Source organism: Gnatocerus cornutus, chromosome 2 (genome assembly GCF_029298725.1).
Source record: "Gnatocerus cornutus isolate USDA-ARS CGAHR chromosome 2, icGnaCorn1.1, whole genome shotgun sequence".
NCBI lineage: Eukaryota > Metazoa > Arthropoda > Insecta > Coleoptera > Tenebrionidae > Gnatocerus > Gnatocerus cornutus.
Window position 1 is genome coordinate 14,996,895 of NC_142234.1, and position 22,356 is coordinate 15,019,250.

The 22,356-nt window shown below is 36.1% G+C and overlaps 1 protein-coding gene across 1 annotated transcript in view; it reads left to right on the forward strand.

The window, feature by feature from the left end:
- Positions 1–4,529: 4,529 nt before the first annotated feature.
- The window catches only part of klu (zinc finger protein klumpfuss), a 29,226-nt gene continuing 11,399 nt past the window's right edge, over positions 4,530–22,356 (forward strand). Inside the window, exons 1-2 of the mRNA XM_088030443.1 lie at positions 4,530–4,818; positions 16,441–16,474. The gene's annotated coding sequence lies outside the window, so the exon portion shown is untranslated. The remainder of the gene's footprint in view (positions 4,819–16,440; positions 16,475–22,356) is intronic.

The following is a 22,356-nucleotide window of genomic DNA, read 5'->3' on the forward strand; positions in this document are numbered from 1 at the left end:
GATATGAGGGAGACGTACCCTCAAGACTATCTTATTATGTATTATATTATGTTATTGTGCACCTTTTAAGCTCTTTTCGATGGAAAACGTTACAATCGGGGGCGAGCGGGCCGTTTCAAACGTTGACTCGGATTTATTCATGAACTGAATTTGAATTTTAGAAGTGAGCAATAATTAACGATGTTATACTTTGACACAGAAATTAACTCGGGTAATCGATTGGGTATTGACATTATCAGAGCTAGTCGTAAATAAAGCAATTTAGTTGCAATTAACATGGTAATTGGAAGTGAAGATACTCATCGCGCAGCTCACGCGTTACCAGCGAAACCGCAAGAAAAATCCTAGCACGGGAAGATTACAAAAAATTCATAACAAGATTGAATTGTTTAGAAGCTCGCTGAGGATTATCATCATCATACATTCAGTCCTAAGCGTAATAACTTATCCTGACGGCCCAAATTACACAAGATTCTCCGACAAAAGCTCCCACAGTATAAACATTTGTCCGAATTTGGGGCTGGCTTGCAAACAAGGGTGTTAAATACTCGATTGACCGCTGGTCATCGGAAAAACTTGCAACAGCCGCCTCTAATTTCCTACCAAATAAGACAGTCCTTGTTTCTGCATCGCCACTTGAATTTTGAATCGTGTTGTTCCGAAAAACTCCTCACCTTTAATCTGGTCGACTGCGTTTCTTTCATTCTGCTCAACATCTTGCGTTGATCTTTTCCAGGACACTGAGGTTATCTGAAGCCATTGTAGATTTTCTAAAGATTGTAGGCACGCGCGCCAACCGAATAAAAAATAATTTATGGGCCGAAACAACATATGTTCTCTGTTTGTACTAGATTGCTATTCGGGGTTCTTCATGGCGAAGATCGAATGTGGAATTACAGTTACGTTCGCAGAAAGAATAATTCGGTTTTTAGCCAGTGTAATTATCTCCCAGCCGACAAAAGGACTGGAAGAAAATGTTTAATCTTTTAATTAAGACACGCCTAATTCGTCTAATTTAAATTGTTTGAGGACACCTACGGCATATTAAGCGGATTATGCGAATCGAAAAGTTAGTTTTTCTAACTCGGAGAATATACTGGTCTAATTTAATTCTTTTGCAAACTAATTCACTAGTTTGAACAGTTAACTGTTAATTGCTGATCGCTTCCTTCTTCCTATTTCTCCATTTATCACTTTTGTAATTTGCGATTTCAGCTGAGGCTATACATAAATCATATTATTATACTTATTATAATGCTGCTAGTATAGTTCTACCGTAATAAACAGTGTAGACATATCGATGCTTGGATAAAAAACTCTGTCTGATATGAGTGCCTCGAGCCCGCAACCGTTCTTCCAGAACACACGCATTTTACTATTTAGTTAAATTTATTTCGATCAAATTAGATCAAGCAGGTTTCAAAAGACTTGAACGTATTTACGGTAGATTTAGTCTGACAAATGGTTGACAATAAATGATCGCTCGGAATTCTTTCACATAGTCTGAAAATCGTGCTCAATTTAAAATAATGAGAATTTTTTTCTTACCAAAATTTAATGTAAACTAATTTTAAGGTGGTAGTGAGGAGTCATCCATCATTTCCACATGTAAATAGGTAGTGGGTGTCTACAAACTTTATCTTGGATCTAATGGAAAATCTCTCACCGTTTGTTTATTGAGATATCATTTGAACAAATCAATCCACGTTAATATTCTTTTAAATCGCGGCCGCAACGCAGCAGTATTTCAAGATCGCTATAACAAAGGAATTGATAATGACTCTACCGCTTACGCTGCAATTATTAATTGAGTTCACCACGTTTATTTGCCATTATAAATACAAAACAAATCATGACTTTTTATTATCATAAATTAAATCAACATTAATCGGTTTTCTTTTTAACGTGTACTTTTTCATTAACAGATTTATAATTAAGAGATAGGCGAACGGTTGAAATTTTAATGAATCACTTAAGGCTTTGGAGAGAAATTTACATTATAAAGAAATTAATAGAGGAAGATTTGCAGCACCAAGAAGGTCTAATTAGGGTTCCCTTCAGCGAAATATCAAAAGAAAAATTTCTTTTACCACTAATAACAAAATTACCCACCGAAAAAAATTATTGGCCAATTAAAAAAGAAGCTTTGCCCTTAGCCTCAAAGCTATTACCTCCTCCACCTATAATAAGTTAATGAAACGAGAGTGATAATTATAGTCACGTCAAACCGTCTACTTTTTAGACAGAGGTTTCTGTACACAACTATAAAATTGCGTTTTGGTCTTACCAATAATAAAATTTTGTAATTTCTTTCAAGACCCTCAATTATGTAAAAGCGCTGAATCACCCTCGCTGGAGGGTTTCTCCATCATACCTGCGATCGGTTTCAATTTTTTTCGTCCTCTCTATATATTTTAATTTTATTTGTGTCTGGTTTAAAAACAAACAGCCATCTTGGTGTTTATTCAACAAAACATATCGTGCCAAATACAGTAGAGAACAAACAAAACTACCATTCTGTATATCAAGGTCGACCAATCATAAAACTTTGCGCAAATTAACTTATATTGGAGCACTGATTGGCTGACCTTGTTGACTTAACATAGGAGAAATGTTCTCTAGATAAGATTCATAAAGTGTGTTAAAAATTGTAGGTTTGGCGATACGTTATTGCTCTTTTGTGCGTTTCTGTAACGTTGCAAAATCTGGACAGACGCAAATTACATTACACATGTTACATTGACATAGTTTCAGATAAAGTTTGACGTCAAACAATTTTCATATATTTATAGACCATGCAAACATTGTGGCGGTCTTAGTTACCAAAATTTAATTTCGCAAATATTTATTTATATGTACTTCCGTTATTAAATTAAATAATACTCCTATAAATTAATACAAAGTTAAAGTTACTGAGTTGCTATTTACAACCAAAATGTGGAAAATACAATGTTCAGTACAAATGCCAAGCGGTGATTCAATGAGGAAAGCAGAAAAGTGAGTACAATGCATTTATTTAGAGACAATATAATTTTTACAACGTCGTATAAATAAATCAACCCAACAAAACATGCAAAATCTCACGTTCTGCACAATGGATTTCAGCTGAAAATCGGCAACATTTGGATCATAGTTGGAGACTTGAAGCCCGCCGCCACTAATAAATAAGTAAATATTTCTTCAAAACAAACACATGTTTTCTGAAAAGTGGCTACTGCAATAAAAAAGTTCAGAAACATCAAATACAATAGAATGAATTATTGAACAAAGTAACAATGCGAATTTGCCATTAATGTTAGCATAATACACGGCATCTTTTGTATTTGCTGCTGACTAATAACAGAAACATTCCGAAGAAAGAACTTCCACACTCGAATTTTTTAACTAAGATAGTTTTTTGCGTTTTAAGAAGTTTTAAAGAAATTTTCAAGAGTTAAGTAAAATTCTAAAATTAACAATATTTTTTCATATAATTATTCAGTTGTAGGTACTAAATGTTCATACGTTTTATGCAAAATTTAAGTCTAGCGCCGGTTGAAAGCAGTTACAGGGAATTACAAATTTATCTTCATTGTTAAATTAAATTGATGAACTTGTTGTTTTCACAAATTACAAACTGATGAATATATTTATTAAATGTTAACAATATATTTTTTAAAGAAATAAGAATATTTCGTCCCTTTTTGAAAAGGCAGGTTAGCTACGACTCACAATGAATAAAATCGTATAGAAATATCCACACTTACGATACCATAACAAGATTAGGCTCATAAAGAAATAAGATTTTGTAAATTTTGAAATAAATCTTACATTGTAAAAAAAATAAAATATACTTTCCTTTTATTAAAAATTATGGTGCAGGATGATAAATACCAATCCCTTCAGCACGCCATGTGAGCAAACCCTCTACTACTGCCCTCTTTTTAATAATTTCGGAAACTTTGAAGCAATTAATAGCTCAATTAATAATAATTTTTACTGAATTTTTTATATCTGTAATTCTTACATAATAATTGACAACATTTTTGCTGTTTCGCACTTTCAACTAATTGAGTCCATGCACGCTCGAAATGGAAAATCATAAAAATTGAAGATGCTTTGTTTAATTTTCTTCTAGTTACACTTCGATAAATTCATTTCCAGTTTTTGTTCGTTTCTCAATAAAAATTCGCATCATTTCCAATCCCGGCGACAAATCGCTCTAATTCCGGTCTGAAATTTCCCCGGAGTCTTCCCACGACGTCCGATTTATTAAGCATCCTAATAGCGGCACATTCTTCTTTCTATTGATTGTCTAACAGGTCTTCCTCGATAGAATCTCGAAATTAATGACTATATTTACCACAGATTAACCGTATTAAAAATTCCGAGCATCCATTTTTCACCGGCTACCGTGGATTATTGATGGTTACAGAATCAAAGGTGGAACATAGCCTCTACCACTAGCGAATTTATTCATCGCCAGGATAACCGAGTGCAATTGCCTCTCTTCTTTCTTCCGAAGTGGGTGGTGGGGAATAAAGACACCGTCGGAGGCAGATCTGCGACAACGAATCAACGCCGTTTACCCACCACTCCACCAGCGGGTGCTTTGGTCGGTCAGAACATCAGTCGGTACTCGACATTAGAAGAAGTGAGGACGTTTACTTCTCTTCGACTTGAAGCAAGTCGTAAATTATCGTGAAATTCTCAGTGATAACACTAGTGATGTGACAATTTGTGCGTGAAAAATTTATCCGTTTTGTTTAGTTTTATTTCGTTGGGTTTTTGTTTGTTGAGTACTCGTTTGACTTTTTTTGTGGTTTTACATATTTTCCGGTGAGTACTTTACCCTTTTCAATGTTTTTTATTTATTGCGGAAGACACTTTGTATACGTAATGTTCTAATAAAGACACCCACTTGGAATTTATTTTTTTATTCAACAAGGATCCTTTTCGTTTCGCCGCTGTTTCAATCAACGAGTCAATGACAAAAACATTGAACTCGACAAATTGTTGACATATCTATGACGCCATTTTAACATAAGTTATAATGTTAGCACAGACTGCAAACCAGTAAGATAAAAATTAGGTTCCGAGGTGTGGACAATAGAATTTTATGTCAATATAAATAATTTTATCTATGTTTTGCTTAAACAGTTGTTGCTTTTCTTCACGTAATTTATTACAAAGACGGAAAAAATTAATTCTGGAGTGAGGGTGGGAAAAGCCATTTACATAATTTTTTTCACCGAGTACAAGACAATTACGAAATTATCATTAGATAACTACATAAAATTATTATTATTTATAATTTTTTAATGACAGTGTTACCTCCTACAAATGATAACGCTAATAATTTTTAAACATCTAAAGATATAACTGTTTTCAATAATAATATTCTTCAGCTCAGATTTACTTTTTATTCTTTATACCGGGAGCACTCTTTTATCTCGAACCCCCGGAACAGGAAAGAGGTGTCACTTTACGCCTATTTCGTTCTCCAAAAAAACCATCATAATGTCCCAAATGCTCGAAATTTCCTCAGTTAATCCAAATCGTAAACAATAAATCATCTTCTCGCTCTCATTGTCCGATAATGAGTTTGGGACCACCTGTGTCTAGTTTCTTTAATTACTCTACCAGAAAGTGATTAGTACTTAATGATAACTGTGTCATATAGACACAAAAAGGTTATTAGTATTTAACGACTTCCAGATACAAACAATCAAAAGAACCGGTAGCTCTAGATGCTATCAGCACCTATTCTAAAAGATCATTGACACAGTCTTGTACCATAATAGAAGAATTGGACTCATGACTTGCTTAAACTCGTTCAATATTTTTGCATTCAACCAAATACGTAGATGACTTCTGCTGCAAAAAATCAAAATCGTGGAAATTTGATCTTAATTTGACCTCAAGCGTGGTGGCTTAAAATTCACTTTTTTATGTAAAACAAAACCAATAAAAATTGCAACGTTATGTAAAATTTTTCTAATTAATTAGAAACGCGTCTTTTATTGCCAATCATGCATGAACAAGTTTTTTCTGACACACGATAGGATTAAGGATTGAATTTACAAGCTGAGTAGTGGTTAATGTTACAGTAAGCGGATTAGTAAAAAACAATGATGTAACGATGTAATTGTAATGTAAATAATAATATAATAATAGCCAGATTAAAAAAAATTCAAGTTCGTTACCCATAAAAAGGCCATTTTTAAGGTTAGCTAATTACGTAATCGTGTAAAGTATTGCAACAACTAATCGTATTAATTGCCACAAATTAATGTAATTATTTATATGATTTATCCTGTATTATTTTCAAGTTTGCGTAATTACTTCTGCAGGTATCCAGTACGTCTAGCATGACATGTAAAAATTAATTATTTCTGTAATACTATAATAATTGTGATTTATGGTAGATTGGCTTGTGATACATATGATCTATGATTATTTATTTTATGTCGTAATGATCATGCATAACGTTTCTATTAATTGATTTTTATGTTTCGTCATTTTTCTAATAAATGTATCTAGAATCGTTTTGCTAAAATCCACACGAATAATATTTGATCCCGCGTCATCTATATTTCATTATCTTTAAAATTTAACACCATTTATAATTAGAGTCTTCGTTGGGGAAGAAAATTCCGCTCAATTCAATTTAAATTATTAATCGCGATCGATCCCATCGGATCAAGGGTCGTGTCAATCGAGGGTTGCGAATTAAAGCGTAAATTTTAATGTGAATTTGTATCAATAATAGAAATCCGATGTGTATGATCCTACTTTCTTTGGTATTTTCAAAGGGCTAGGATTGCCCACCGGTAAAGGAATTCGAGTCGAAGATTAGCATTATTTGCTAATGGTTAGAATGTTGTAAATTCCAACGAACGGAATACTTTTCTAAAATGGAACTAACTAAACGTTCTCGAATTCCACCTGAAAAGCAATCCGGTGAGAATTCGTCAAGTGGAAAAACTGAGCCAGTCAAAGTCGACGACATACTTGATATGCAAAAATAAAATAGCATTAATATTAATATAAATATTAGGCAATTAAGTCGTGATAAATATTAATCAAGTTAAAGTTTGAGTGGCACGCTTCATGAAGATAACGCCTGACTGGGAAAAGTCTATTTACGGTAGTATTAGCCTAGGAAGGTGTGTTATTTGAATAAAGTGGATATGTTTTTGTGTACTTTTGACCACTAATGGCTCCTAGAAAATTAACCATGTGACAAGTCGGATCGATAATGATTTTTGTAAAAATTATTCACGATCTGAACCCTCGTCTCGAAAGGTGTCAGCTGTAATAGAATTTAATTTAAATATTGGGAAAAGTAAATTGATGCAAAAACTTAATTACCATAATTCATTAGGATATGGATATTTCTTAACTGGTCTAGACCGTTAGAAGTCTGTTTTCTTTTTTTTCATCCCTGTTTAGACTAACGTCCTTTGTATAATCTAAGATTAAATCTAACGTCACTAGTCACTGTAATTTCCAATGTAAATGTAATTTTTACATGTCATGCTTGTTTCATCCATTTATTTGTAAGCAAACACTCGAATTCCTCTTCAGCTACACAATTAAAGAAAAATCAATATCTGGCTTCAAGGGGAAATGCATTGTTGCATGTTAGTATTAGAATTTATTTTTAATTTCCGCTAGAACCTGAAAATACGGACTTTTTATAGCTCTGTTGTTTAAATTTTAATTCGCAAATCCTTATTGTTATCACACTGTATTATCGATGTTTAGACTAGAGAACCAAAAATAGAAATAACTCAAAATAATCCCTGAGTTTTTGGTTTCGGAAAATAATCATGCATTTGCAAAACTGAAAAACGTGAATTCTGTATGATTGTGACACCGCCTCAAGTCAAAAGTCACAAATTATTTTAAAATTAAATTGAATCGTTGCGTTATCTTAAAACAATATTTTCATTTCCAGTACTGATCAGATCTTGAATCAAAAAACATAAGAGATAATACCAAAGGAAATATTTCATTGCTAGTTGCTATACAAGGTCTGACTAATTAATTACCAATTTTAAAGATTGCGTTGTGCGAAAAAATATTTGTCAGATTAGAAAACCTTGCCAGATTGTATACAATAAACTTTTTTCGTAAAATGAGGATTTAAACAAACAGCGTTTAATTTTTTGCAACGAATGTTTTCTGTGAAGACAGAATCGTTTGCTAAATTGTATGAACAACTCTTCCTATATGCTTTGTAAAACGTGATGAACGAGTCGGCAAAAGCAAATTGACATTTTCATTCGTTCCCATGCCGAGTTGTTTGACACATTTTATTAATTATTATCAAGGTTTAAAGTTTCATTAAAAGAGTGCTTAACAGGAAAATCTAGAAAAATGGAAAAAGTTTATGTCTTCTCAGGAGGTAATAAAAACGTGTTGATTGCTCATTGCCTGGAGAAGTGATATTGAACGAACTATCAAATGAAGTCATAAATATAAATTCTTCAGCCTACTACAAAGCCGGGATTCAAATTATTTCCCAGATAGAAACTCGTATCGGATCTTAAGATCATCATAATAAATCAATATTTCGTGTTAAATCGACTCCAGCTACCTACACGGGTACTACACTTTCCAGTTAATTAGTACCACTAATAAATACAGAAATAAAGCAATGCGAAATCCTGCTCGAGTAGGATTGTAGGTAGGTCCAGTCATGATTTAATGGATAATTCCTGCCCTCTGTTCGCTCACTGGCATACTTTTGAAAATCCTCTCGTTTTTAGCGATTTTGAAAAGTGAAAGTGCAGTAGCATGCAAATTTAGGTCGAAGCGACGTTTTATCGTATTATCCTGTTCGGTATTTCGCTGGGTGTAGACGGTGGAAAAATTTCACCTGCAGATCTTGCGAGCGGCCGAACAAAAGGTCACTCGAAATTCCGCCAAGAATAGGATTGTTGGAGACTTATATTTACGATGAGCGCGCTTTTAGTGCGACATTTCGGTTGTACATGTGTTTGGGATCAGCCCAAACTAATGTTGGAGTAGCTCCTGTCTGAATCAGAATTTATCTAATTCTCTAATTTGCATTATTAACACACTGCCGCCCATAAATAATAACACCAACAATATAAACATAATTAAGATCATTAAATTTTAGGATGGAGTCCGACTAGAAATTTGCATTTAACTTTAATTAACAAAATCGCTCACGGCAATAATTACCGAAAATATCTACGCACTCAGACCGAATATTTTTCATTTATTCTTACTTTGCTCGAACGGACAAAGCATTTGACATTTTAAATCTGATTATGTTTACGCTCGCAAATGCGGCAAATGTGTTTATTTCATATTAGGACATGTAAAATTTGCTTATGTCAGGTGTGGATGAAAGTTTGTGATCTTGACTGTAACAGTGTAGGCACAATGTAATTTCTTATTTGTGTACGTCATATTTGATAGATGACAACAATTATTAAACGTGACAGCGTCGATTACTTTGAAGATTATAAAAATATCAAAATTTATTCTTGGAAGGGGGAAATGACGATGCTGCTTTGACGCTATTACAACTTCTTCAAGTCTAATTTTCCGGAGAGCAGCAAAGTCTTGAGGAAGTCTTCTTGGAAGAGATGCATCATTCGTTTATGGTTCAGTAGACTGCAGGATATTGGATGTTTTATCGAAGGGAATCTGTCTTTTGTTCGGTAAACACAGTTTTAGGGATGGTTGTCTTAATTTTTTCTTGAATTTATTTAACCCTTATTTCGTGGAATCGTGATAAACTGGTTAGGTATTTACACTCAATTACCTTTTTATTGCGACGAATAAAATAATTTTCCGTTAGACTTTTGAATAAACTGCAAATTCCAAGCTTTCAACACAACAATAATTAATGACAAGTCAGGTACTGGTTATTCTCGAGTTTTTATTTGTTGGATTTCTCAAACGGCAATGAAAAAACTGGAGAAAAAAGCTCAGAGTTGGCTACTAAAGCTCGTAAATATCCGTTCGTTTGCTGATCAAATCAATCGAAAAGCGATGAAACCTCCAACGACCGTAAACAATGTTTTATGGCACAAAAAGAGTAGTCGCAGGGTCTTTTGGTTGCGCGTGAAAATTTATGTGAAACGAGCTTTAGCCCAATCACCGTTTAAATTCCCCGTCAGATAAATTGCACATAAAGAAATGAAAAACAAAATGTGTCATAGCTTGATTTAAATAGAATACAAGACGAAAATACAGCATTTTCCCTTTAAATATAGACGTGGTGAATCGAAAACAACTTACGTAACGTTTCAGATAGTGATTTTCTTTGATAGTTTAATTAATGAAATTTGCTCGGTGCGCTAAATATTTAATTAATATGCGACGAAGGAAAAAACTTCGATAAATTAAATCGATTAAAAATATAAAAAGTGGGTGTAACAGGACAAGCTATAAACGTGTCGAAATAAAAATATGACCTCCCACACTGCGGTTTACACACTTCACTCCTTCGAGTCATTAGCATGCTAAACGTTACTAGCTCTTACCATAAATGTTTATGTGTTATGTTTGCTTAGGTGCTAGCGGTTCGTCCTCCGAAGGTTGCGCGCTGTTTGAACATGTTGACCGTGTAGTACCTAAGACAAATACTTGGGTAAATGCATTCGGTTTGTTTTACTTTTATAGTGGTGGTACGATTGTGCAACGTGAGTTAACAGTCAAAGACGAACACGATTAAGGCGAAATTCGGTGTATGAAACGGCCTTAGCAAAGGATCACCTAAAATGGACACGTAATTCAGGATTGCGTCAATGTGGATGACTTTGACCCGCATGGATAAACAGAGACTAATTACCGACACGCAGCGAAAAGCTAACGACACATAAGTGTACCAGCTTGTTTATATTTTTTGCTCGTCTTCGTAGATTTTTTTCTCATTTTGACAAGTCAATGAAAGACGAGCTGGCAAAATGTTACAATTTTGGCACTCAACATAGGAAACTTCAGCTGTTATGAAAGGTTTCAACTGAAACTGAAGAACAATGTTCGCACTCTCTTTACTCATACATATATAGGTACGCTTTCAGCAGATTGCAACAAATCTCTTCGGATTTTTTGTGTTCGACGACGAACTACAAGAAAATTGGATGTTGTAAGATCATTCGATGTCTCATAGAGAGTGACATGTGGTCTTAATAAACCATTTATCTAAGAAAACCGTAAGGAACCTCCCAGGTCAGGCAGCTCAGATCGAAACATGTACCGACGATGTTTTCGCGTTTGATGAAAGTTCCTGATTTCAGGGAAATACGTTCAACCATCCCACGTTACAATACAATTTAGTTTTTTACTTTAATATTGATTAAGGGGTGTGCTTGCTACTAATCAACTTTATTTGGCACAAGTACGATAAATAAAAGTTGATCAAACATGATGTCACTGAAAAATACCAAATAATAGTGTTTCGTATATTTTGGCGCGGAATCCGGAATCCATTTGCCACGGTTGATTTAGTATTTGTTCATTGGCTCTATTTACTCGTTTCACAGAGATGTAATAGGATCGTTTTTAAAAGAATAAATCATACAGAGAAAAGCATCGACGTCAACCCGAGAGAGTTCGTTTACTCGTTGCTTCCACAATGTGTAAAAGAAGTAGAAACTTTTTTTCCTACTGGTCGCAAATATCACTCTTTTTTATTAGATACGGTTTACTTTGGCCCAGTTTTGACCCCTTTGTGTGGCTAATTTGCACCAGTCTTGTATTTATTATGGGAAATTTGTGTTAGGTAAGAGTCCCGAATCCGTCCCTGTTTCTGGAAGTTTGGCTCGGAGCTTTGGTCTCACGTGCGTCTCCCGCTAATCTCCTCCGTCACAACACATCATAAATATGCGTAATTTCGCAAATTTTTCAGTCGGTGCTTTCGCAAATCCTGCAACTTGCGCACAGCTGATGCGTTATTTTTCACGTGGCAGTCGGTCAAAGTGTTTCTATTCGTGTACGTCTGTACTAAATTTAATCTATTGAGAATGCGGCGCGATTCCACCAAATAGCCAGGTGTAGTTGTGACATGTTATGTAAAACATTTGCGTCACTGTTTTAGTCCATGTTCATCTGTCACATACATCAAACAATAACTCTGCTGTTGCGCGCACCACATTCGAGACAGATGTAATTTGTAGGCGTAGTGCAAAATCTGAAAAATTTCAAGTGTGTCTAGACGTGACAGCTCTGTTTTGACTCACCTGGTTTATATAAATTACCACTATTATGTAGATTAACATCTTTATCTTTTTCCTCTCTTCCAAGTGCCAACGCGAATTTCTGCGTGGGTTTATCTGATGCATCGGCCTAAAATAGGCACGTCTTAATAGCTCCAAAAACACTTTTTTCGACAAATCGATTCGTTGCACTCTTAAAAATAATGATAAAAACCATTTTTTGCCGCAAGACACGTGTCAAAATATCAAGATTAATGGTGGAAAGCTAACTAAAATTACATCAATCAGGTCGCTTTATAATTACTTCGAGCTACTGTCCTATAAGTGTAAAAAATCCTTAATCACTTTTTTTTGGCGCAAAAGCGTACCTAGGTACGTCAATTTTGGACCGCCCTAATGTGTAGTTGCATTTCTGTACGAAATAACTGGAACGCCCATCACTGCTGCTACTCTCTTGACTTTAATTTAGCCATTCATCATCATTTTTTGATGGTTGGCGATCGTTTTGCATACCTGTCCAGCGAAGAAAATGTTTTCATACATCAAACGACAGAAATAATGTTCCAAAAAATGCGTGTGGCTTGTTGTGATTTTTTGTTATGTAAATGGCGAGCGCGGAAGTATTCCGAGATTGATAAATATTTAAATATCTCATTTTAAAAATGTGTTTTTAGTTTGATATACAAACACTTCAGCTGGAAACTGGCTCCGATCATCATCTGTTATTTTTATGAAATTTGTGTTATACCCACGATGATGTTAAATTAAAGAGGCCACGATATACGTTTGCGTTTGGTAACACGAATCTATAAATTATTGCAAGCTTTCCTTTGGTGTAATATGTCTTAGTCAGGTGTTGTTACCAGCAATTATTGTCATATTATCTACATAATGAGGAGCACACGCCAACGAATATCGAATTTCACTCGGAAAATGTGGTTTGTAAATACACCGCGCTAATGAGAAAATGAACGCGAAAACGTTTCAACGCTCTCCTATAACAAAATTCTTTCTTTACAAAGGGCGATTCCGAGTAATAAATTCTCATCTAAAACGCGCTTCTCATAAATCCGCGTTGAAGTCCTGAAACGACAGCGTTACCTTTACGTTTCTATTTTGCAATTAGTCATCGACTCCATGGCACTCTTCCACCATTGTCCTTCTGCGCTTAGGTCAGGTCTAATTAATCATCTCTTTCAAATTAACATGTGCATTTTCCTTCATATTCCACGTTGGCAGCAATCTGTTGTTACGATAGTACGTCATAAATTTCACCTGGCATCTTGAGAATGGCCCGATTTGATCTTCGTGAATTATGAGCTTACCACCTCCGCACGTCATTCTGGAGACGACATGAAGGGAGTTCACTCAAGCATCTGAGGTAGCATTCGCCCCGAGGAATCGCTTTCGTAATTAACACGACTTCGTCGTTACGAATTAATTATTCATCAAATTTATAGCATAATAGCGTGAATTGTTAGTTTTGAAAAGACTCTCTTCGAAGCTCATTATGAAAGTCAAGCTTTGATGGGTTGGGCGCTAGAAAGAAACCACTTCTATGTTAATTTCATTTACTTCACTTTTAATTTAGCTTGTCGTTAAGAAAGCCGCATTAAAAGTCTAATTAGCACCGTCAGATGAGCTTTGTAATTTGAGCTAGGCTTGTGGGACAATTTTGTGTCGAGGCCGCTAATCTTAATAAAATTGTTTTTTTGATTCGAATAACATCGCGGCGAACAATATTTTTCAGTCCTCCAAGCGTGACGCTTATTTTAAACCTGGGCGGTGTTCGTCTGTGATGACGTACTTTAAAAGAAGGATCTAGGATTCTAGGCTACAATAATGACTTCGTACGTCACTGTAACTATTGTCGTTAATTAATCTTAGTAACGAAGTTTCGTCGTCAATGCGAATCCGAGAATAGCCGCCCCAATGTTGCACGAAACCAGGCGCGAAGGATTCGACCGGTTACGTTGCCCATACAATGTTCTCAGCTTCAAGTTGGATACGTCATTCCGACGCTAATTTTAGTGTTTAAGACAAATCTATTACATACTTTTCTTTGTTCCGTGCTCCTTCGCCATTCTTGGCCGCTGAGGAACGTTTGTTATTTTTAATGTGGTCGTTTCAAAGAGCCTCATCGTGCTCATAAAAATATTTGTGTAGTTCAAGGAAGACACTCTTTCTTCCACTCATTTCAACTTTCGTGGAAAATTAAAAGGTAACTGTCGATTCAAGTGGTGATAACTTTGAATTGGAGGCGTTTAATGGAGAAAAATGTAAACGGGGAAATTATTGTGCTATGGAGGCTGAGAGTTTTTAACGACGACTTTATGCAAATTAATGGATTCTGATTTTTATCCACAAATGACTGACTGTTATTGAATTCCACTGACATCTATTTCTACAGAAGGATTGCAGAAGAAAATTAGTCCAGCCGGATTGAAACATTACGAGAAAGGGGTACAAATATTTGAGGTCCAAAGTCTTTGAATTCTTCAGTTCCTTCGATAAATTTGCTTTGTTATGTCTTTATTTATTGGAGGCGAATTCCACTGGAAAGGAGGCGCGCTTCTATTTGCATTTCAAGTATCATATTTCTCATGTCCAGATTCAACATTTTCGAGAAATTTCACTTCATCAAGATACGCCCACAAATAAATTCATTAATGGTAACGTAGGTCGAATTTTTAACCTTTTGCTATATTTTTTGCCACAAATTCAAATTTGCTAAAAATCAAGAAATGATGCTGCAATCGTAGGCTTTGAAGACTTCTGAAATCTGATGCGACTGATTTATGGTGTTGACAAGTCCTGCAAAACCGCAAAGAACCACCAATTATTGCAGTCAATAGTTTTTACGACGGTCGTAATGTTGTTTCACCTGCAACATTTGACTTCATCCCAGCCGATCTCTTTGAGTTTTTTCACTGACTTTCTCGTTCAACACGAAAAAACATAAACAATACACTAAGAAAAATAAATAAAGTAGAAAGGCAGGAGCGTGGCTTTTCACTATTCTAAGCACTTTTTTGTCGCGGTCTCTTCATTTTCAAAAACGACACGTAGGCGTCTAATAACAATCATTACGACCGAATTGGAACTTTCACACTTTCAGTCCGCCCCCTTGCGGAAATCCTTGGGATTCCTGCTGTACTTTTTTCATTGCCTGCCTGTGAAAGACTTCTGAAGTTATTAATAAATTGGGTAAACTCATCTAGTGTGTCTTTTTGTTGTTCCGGAATCTCGGCGTTTCGGAAAGCGGGGTTTTCCTCGATGGCCGAGGTGAGGGTGTCCGTGACCGCCAAAGCAAAGACACGTGCCGGGTGTCGACAGGGACTCAGTCCAGAGACCTTGACACCGGAGCGGCAACAACCCAGACCAAGAGCACGGTCGGCAGCCGGATCGATGCAGCCAACACACACGGCGGCATTCACCCGTATTATAATGGCGATCATTTTCCGCGCTTCCACCTGTTTGCGACCGGAGTGGCCCGGAGACAAGTCTCCGACACATAATTAGTGATAATTAGGGAGCAGCAGCTCCAAAAGGAACAACGCAGAGACGTTGGCGAATTCCCACATTTCATGATATCTTTGTATTTTAGAAAATGTTTAACTCCGTGGCGTGGACCCGTTGCACTGGTTTCTTTTTGTTCCGCCGTATTTTTAGCCTCCTCCCCCACATCCTTTAAATAAAAATTGATTTTATTAATAATTCCGTTATTTCTCGGCTCAAAATAGCCCGTTGAAGGTTGTCTCAAAAAATGGAATCAGCAGCACACTTTTGTTCACAAACAGCACCTGGCCTTTCATAAATTTCCTCGATGAGGGCATATAATCCACCTCTGTTCGAGAATTAATTAAATTCAGGGAGTCGGACTATCTTGATTTTCCTGAATCACCGCAGACAATTATACAGAAAGGAACACACCTCTGTAGGCGGAAGGTTTCTTACAGGTTATTATACCTGCATAACTTCAAAAATTAAAACTAACGTAAAGGCGCGTCGACAAGTCGCGAATCGGAAGTGACCGGAGGGTTTTATTCTGAAGAGCGATTATATTCGTATTTTGGCCTCCCGGAGGATAAAGTTGATGATAATTATGTTTGATTTATGTTGGCAATTTGGGAGCGATGTGTAGATTTGGCGGTAAAAATCGTGCGATGCCTTTAGAGAAATGGAGCATGGCCTTTGAATTGTGATCGATGTCATTTAATTGAACCGGATTTTGTTACTAACATTTTATTTTTTACAGGTGCTGTCTAATTAGCGTCAAAACTCGTCATCAGGTGAGTTAACAGATCTCTCCTTCCATGGTAAAAATAAGTCGTTTAAGGCAATTAAAATAGACCATTCTTTTTACACTCTACTAAATCCGAATAATTATTATTAATTTTAATCCCGAGCGGTTGAACCCGAAATAAGTTGATTTTCTCGCTTTGTTTGAGTTCTTCGAAAACAATTTCTTCTGACTTTTCTAAGAAGTCTATTGAAAGTTATCTAAGCTTAATCACCTCTAGAACTTGAGGAATTCTCTCAATTACTTCGCTTTCCATCCTGTTCTGAATCTACACCCTAAAATCTATTAACTCTACGTGAGTTCAACCTGCAATCAAGAGTAAATGTTTGTGGTTTTGCAACCACAACGTGCGCACTGGTGCTTGAATTTTTTTTTCTCAATTCTTTGCTCATGTAGGGCTTCCATTTGAACATGTCTTCGGGGTTCTTTAACACTAGCAACGAGTGTATTAGCGCTTCCTTCTTACCGACGATGAAGAACGAGCAAAACTGGTATTTATCTAAGCTACCAGAGTGCCCACGGGGGCTTCTCTATTAGAAATTCATTAGAATTATTTATCACGTGGTAGTCGAGAACGTTGTAATTGATTACGGAGGGAAAAAGATGCGTCGTTTACCTAACTCGTGTTTTGTAGATTGGAGTAATAAATCAAGTTCAGATTGTTTCTGTGAAGAGATTCTAGTTTCTTCAAAGTCGTAGGAAAGCGATTTGTACTCGGAAAAGTGGAGTGGCGTGAGAAAAATACAAACCAGTCTAAAGATTGGTTCTAATATTTTCGAAATGACATTAAAATATCGAAATTAATTCACTTTTAATTAAGTCATTTTTGAAAAGACGTCTCCACATTTTTTCTGCGATCGTCCATCAATTTAATAACTTGATGACGGTCGCAATAACGAGTGTCGGCGGTATTTTCGTTTTTGAGTAGGTAATCTAGTTCATTACAGTTAATAAGCCTTATATGTTTTATTTATAAAATGGGTCGATAATAATATAAGATAAGGTAGTAAGGCTGCCACTTGCCACTATATTCGTCTCCGTCTCCTTCGTCTGAAAACAATAAAAATTTACTGGTTCTAAAACTGGAATGGTTGCAAGAAGTGGTAATTCTTGTGTCCTGAATGTTATTTTATGCAGCAAAAACGGTCATATTCAACGAGGCTAGCGCGTCATAAGTCAAAGATCTCGCAGGTCCATCTTCGATAATGGTCATTCCATCCGAAAACGACCCCGTGGAGAAGCAGAATTGAATAAATCTGGGTTAAGTGATCATGAAAAATGTGCCGGTCTCGGGTTAATTGTTGCAGTAGACGTTCACTTTTCTGCTGCAAGCAGACTGCGTTAAAACTGCCGTCTGTCTTTCAATCCCTGGTCACTTTGACGCGGAATGCCCCTCATAGACACAGGTTGTCGGAGGAGGCCGAACTATTTCTTCTCGTTTTCTTTATAATGCAGCAACAGGTTGTTTCTTGGTACAGCGGCTCTTTTCGAACAAGGAGCTATCCTCACATCGAGTTGTAACCGCCGACTAGAAGACAAATTTATCGCTCACTCAATGCATAACTTATCTGGTGGACACTGTATAGAGGAGTGAATGTCTCCCACACAACGTAAAAACGTTGCAACAATGACGTCTAGGACGACTTCACCTCATTAAAGGCGCCCCCGCTGCTTCACTCCGACATTCCATAGCCAGGACTAGATAATTCAAGAAGCTCGACGTTATTTGTCATCGGATTAATTATTCATTAATTGAAAGCGTTTCCTTTTAGTCTGCGTATTTGCATTCCGGACAGATAACAGATAACTGAACTTCACTTCACGTCATAAAAAAATAACAACAAATTGGCGTCCACCGGAAACAGCTTCTTCACATTTTTGATATCGATAAGTACATCTACAGGCAGTGGACATGGAGCTTTATCTCGGCCGATAAAATTCGGACGGAATTTTTACGCGTTTGTTGTCTTCGACGTATTTTACTGTTTGGTGACCATATGATTGCCATTTTAACTTTATGGTTGTTATCTTGACCAATAATCAGGTTTCTGACGTTATAGTGTGTCAACAGGTGGCAAAATAATGAGAAATACCGTAAAATGGGGTTAAAGATCATATAAATGTGTTTTAACGAACAAATTTCCAGTTTATATTGTTTTTATGTCTTCTCCACATGGACCATTTAGATCTGATCAACATCTTTGTAAGACCATTAATCTGCACATTAAATGCTTCAATAATTTGTTCTGATTTCATCAGGATCCGATTCAGAACGCCTTAAATTTACCATTCTGGAATATCAATTTGCCAGATATTATAAATAATTATCTTTCGACTGTCTTAAATAATACTTTCTTTTTCAACCCACTTTAGTTTGCAAAATTTTTCGATCATATACCCACGTTTAGAGGAGATTTAACAAATTACAAAGCAAATTCTTCCAACCAGATAAAGCAAATTTGCTCAGTGAAGTAGCCGAAGATCGATTAATCATCACCAAACATCTGAGAATTCTTTATTCGTTTTGTTCGGGGCATTATATAATGAATGAGCTGTTCTAGTGCATCAACCCACGCACTTTCTCGTTTCAGCGAACTGTCTTGAATATGATGTTTCTTGATGATTAATATTGGTATTTCGATTTTTCATACATCAAACTGCAAGATCCGACTTGGTTAAGTTTGGAAATGAGGGAGTGATTATCTTCTCGATTCCTAAGTGACTAATGAAGCTTTGGAAGTTGAGACATACCTCGGAAGAAGTATGTCCGTAATTAGATAATTATTACTCACAACTAGTAAATGATCCCCAGTGTGTTAAATAATTGTTTCTTATCGGTTTCTTAACGAAGGCGGAGTACCACACAGCTACTACATATTACTCATTAGTACTCATTGTCCCAATCAAACACTTCATTATGCAGGGTGCGGCTATTTAAATGTACTCCAGTCCACATTTCGATTTACACAAATCGTGAACGTAACAGTTAATTGTGTTATTTTAAACCCAGATAGGTAATTACAATTCCCATTTTCATTGGAAGCAGACATTTCTATTACGCCGTTATAAATAAACATGTTATAAATCTCTCACAGGTTCAGTCTGGGAACTGTAGAAGCGCTCGAAGATTTTTTCGTGCGTACTTCCATAAAATTAAGATTGTTATCAACAAAACGATATATAATTCTTTAAATCTAATCTATTATACCGTACGCAGATATCACGTTTCCAAGAATCGGATATATTACACCGTGTTTAAATCGCAATAAAATGCTCGAAATTAACGATCGAAAAGGAGTCTGATCAATTATCGAAATTGACGTTTAGATTAACTTCCTCCCATTATATCTGGCGTAATAAGTCAAAGATGATTCACCAAATTATTGCCCCTCTGTTAGAACGAATTCGCGAATTGTAATGACCAAAATAATTGCTAGGTTTGAATGAATGATGGAGTTTACAGTTCCAAAACGTTAGATCTTGGCCTCGAGTACCTTATGCTCACGCGAAATAATTGTTGGTACACTTAACGGGGAATTAATTGGAACCTGATTGCAAAGAAAAGGTTTTGCCAATAATGCAGTTTTTTTCTGTGAAGATGAGATGACGACATTCTGGTCAGGTGGAAAGTGTTCACGGAATCGCGAAGAAGTGTCCGCATACGGCATCCGTGGCTCGGAGAGTGGACAAGCTGCTTCAAACTGTCATTCTAATAACTCAAGATGTCTATGGGCATCCACCGCGCGTCCTCAAGATCAGAATTTTGGTCACCCGAGCGTTCCGGTGTTAGAATTAAGGTCGACACTAATGGTATCACATTATAACAATTGAGGTTTTTTGATTATACGAGTTCCTTTTACGAATCAATACCATTATCCAGATAAAAGCTTCGGCCGCAAACCCGCTAATTTGGGCGCCCTGCGGCTACCGCGTCCAATTTCGTGGGAGTGGACAGTAATTTTTTCTTTTTACGCGAAAACCAAAAGGTCAATTGTCGGCGCGACACGCATCATTCAATTTCTCTGCTCGAAGCTACGTTCGTGCATCTTTACAAAATTTGACCCAATAAAAGTCGACGTAACAGGTTGCACCTGAGGCTCCACCACTTGCCACTCGAAAATTTCTATTCCTTGCTTTAACAATAACGTAAAACCGCAGACGCGTTTGCCTCGGAGCACACAGCTCTTCCTCGGGTGATTTGAAATTTGAAAGTTGGTAACTGGAAGCGATCAAGTGTGAAATTATTGTTAACACTTAAAATAATGGATAATTTCGACATTTTTCATGTGGATTCGTTATGTTTCTTGCGCTCGCTGTTAATGGGTTTTAATTTGGAAAATGTATAGAGTAACGGGATTTGCATTCCATCGGTTATTTTCTTTCGGAGACTTTTCTGAACAGCATATCAGAGAAATATGCAAAAGAATCTCATTCGAAACGGGTTTTCACAATCGGCGTGATCTAACTGATAGTTTACAGTATTAATGAAAAAATCCGATCATAAATTAAGCGCAACTGTACTCGATACACTAATTATCATACTTTTAACACCATCATCAAGGAAAAAGTTATAAATTATCGGCTCCGAAAATAGGAACTGTCACTTTGTTGTTGCACCGACAATTACCCTGCTGACCATGCTGGTATTAATTTCATTAGTCCAGAAAGACCAATAAACCTTTTTATAGATCCCGCATTATGAACTTTATTTTTCAAACTCGGGTGGATTTATTACAACACCTTGCACGTCAAATTTTAATGATTCGCAATTAGTCGCTTAAATTCTTTACACATAGCGCTGAAAAGTGTCTGCGTCTCCAAAAGAAGCAATTATTACTAGAATTTAATAATAGTCGTAAATTCAGTCTCGTGATAAAAGATAAGAATCCCAAGCTACTTAAACTTATACAAGTCTCTATAAGAATGCATTCTACATTTCAGAGAGCGTACGTATGTATAAGTTAACTATTAAATATTCTACTAGAAGTAAGAATCGGTATTACCTCATCAAAATTCTTTAGTCGCTTGCAAAAAGCTCGTTCTCTGTACGTTATCCTGCTGTTATTCAAACTGTTGGAGGCTGCTATTATGTAAAGATAAATGCTACTCGTTTATTGATGTCTTGAAAGAGCCGTTTTAACCGGATCATTTTTAAGTTTCTTGCTGAAATTTATGAAAGTCGCAACGACCGTTTGCACCAATTCCGCACAACATTTACACCAAGGCGAATTGTAAATCATCGACTTTTGCGCTATTAGAGCGGCCGTAAATCGGGATTTCTGTACAGGTGGCCGTAGTAAAATTGAAACGTTTAACAAGACGACTATTCCCAAAACAACACACGAAATTTGTTATGTATTTTCTTTCGTATTGTCGTATGTGTTAAACAGAACAATCGCACGGGCACATGCCTACAAACCAAACAAAGAAAAAGCGGAGCAAACACTATTCTCTACAAGCTCACAATTTAAACATGTCTTGTAAAGTAAGATCTGGACGCACCTTAGGGAAGACTGTCGTAGGTAACTAAAAGTGTCTGATTAACAATTCTTGCCACATTTTCCTCTATGAGTTTTGTTCTCGAGTATTTTTAATACTTTCCATTTAACGATTCATAATGACACTGAATTACGAACACAATTACAGTCGATATTTTCGCACCGGAAAGTAATGAACGATCGGAAATCGCCAGTGTTAAAATACTATTATACACTCTAATTTACATTTAATTAAAACGTAACCTTTTAAGTGTTTCCGATGGCTGCCGACACCTCAATTACTGATCTTAAATCTAAATTAAACTTCACTTTATTATAGCTGCTTTTTATTAACGATACCAGCTAATAGGTAGACGAAACGATTTTGTTAATT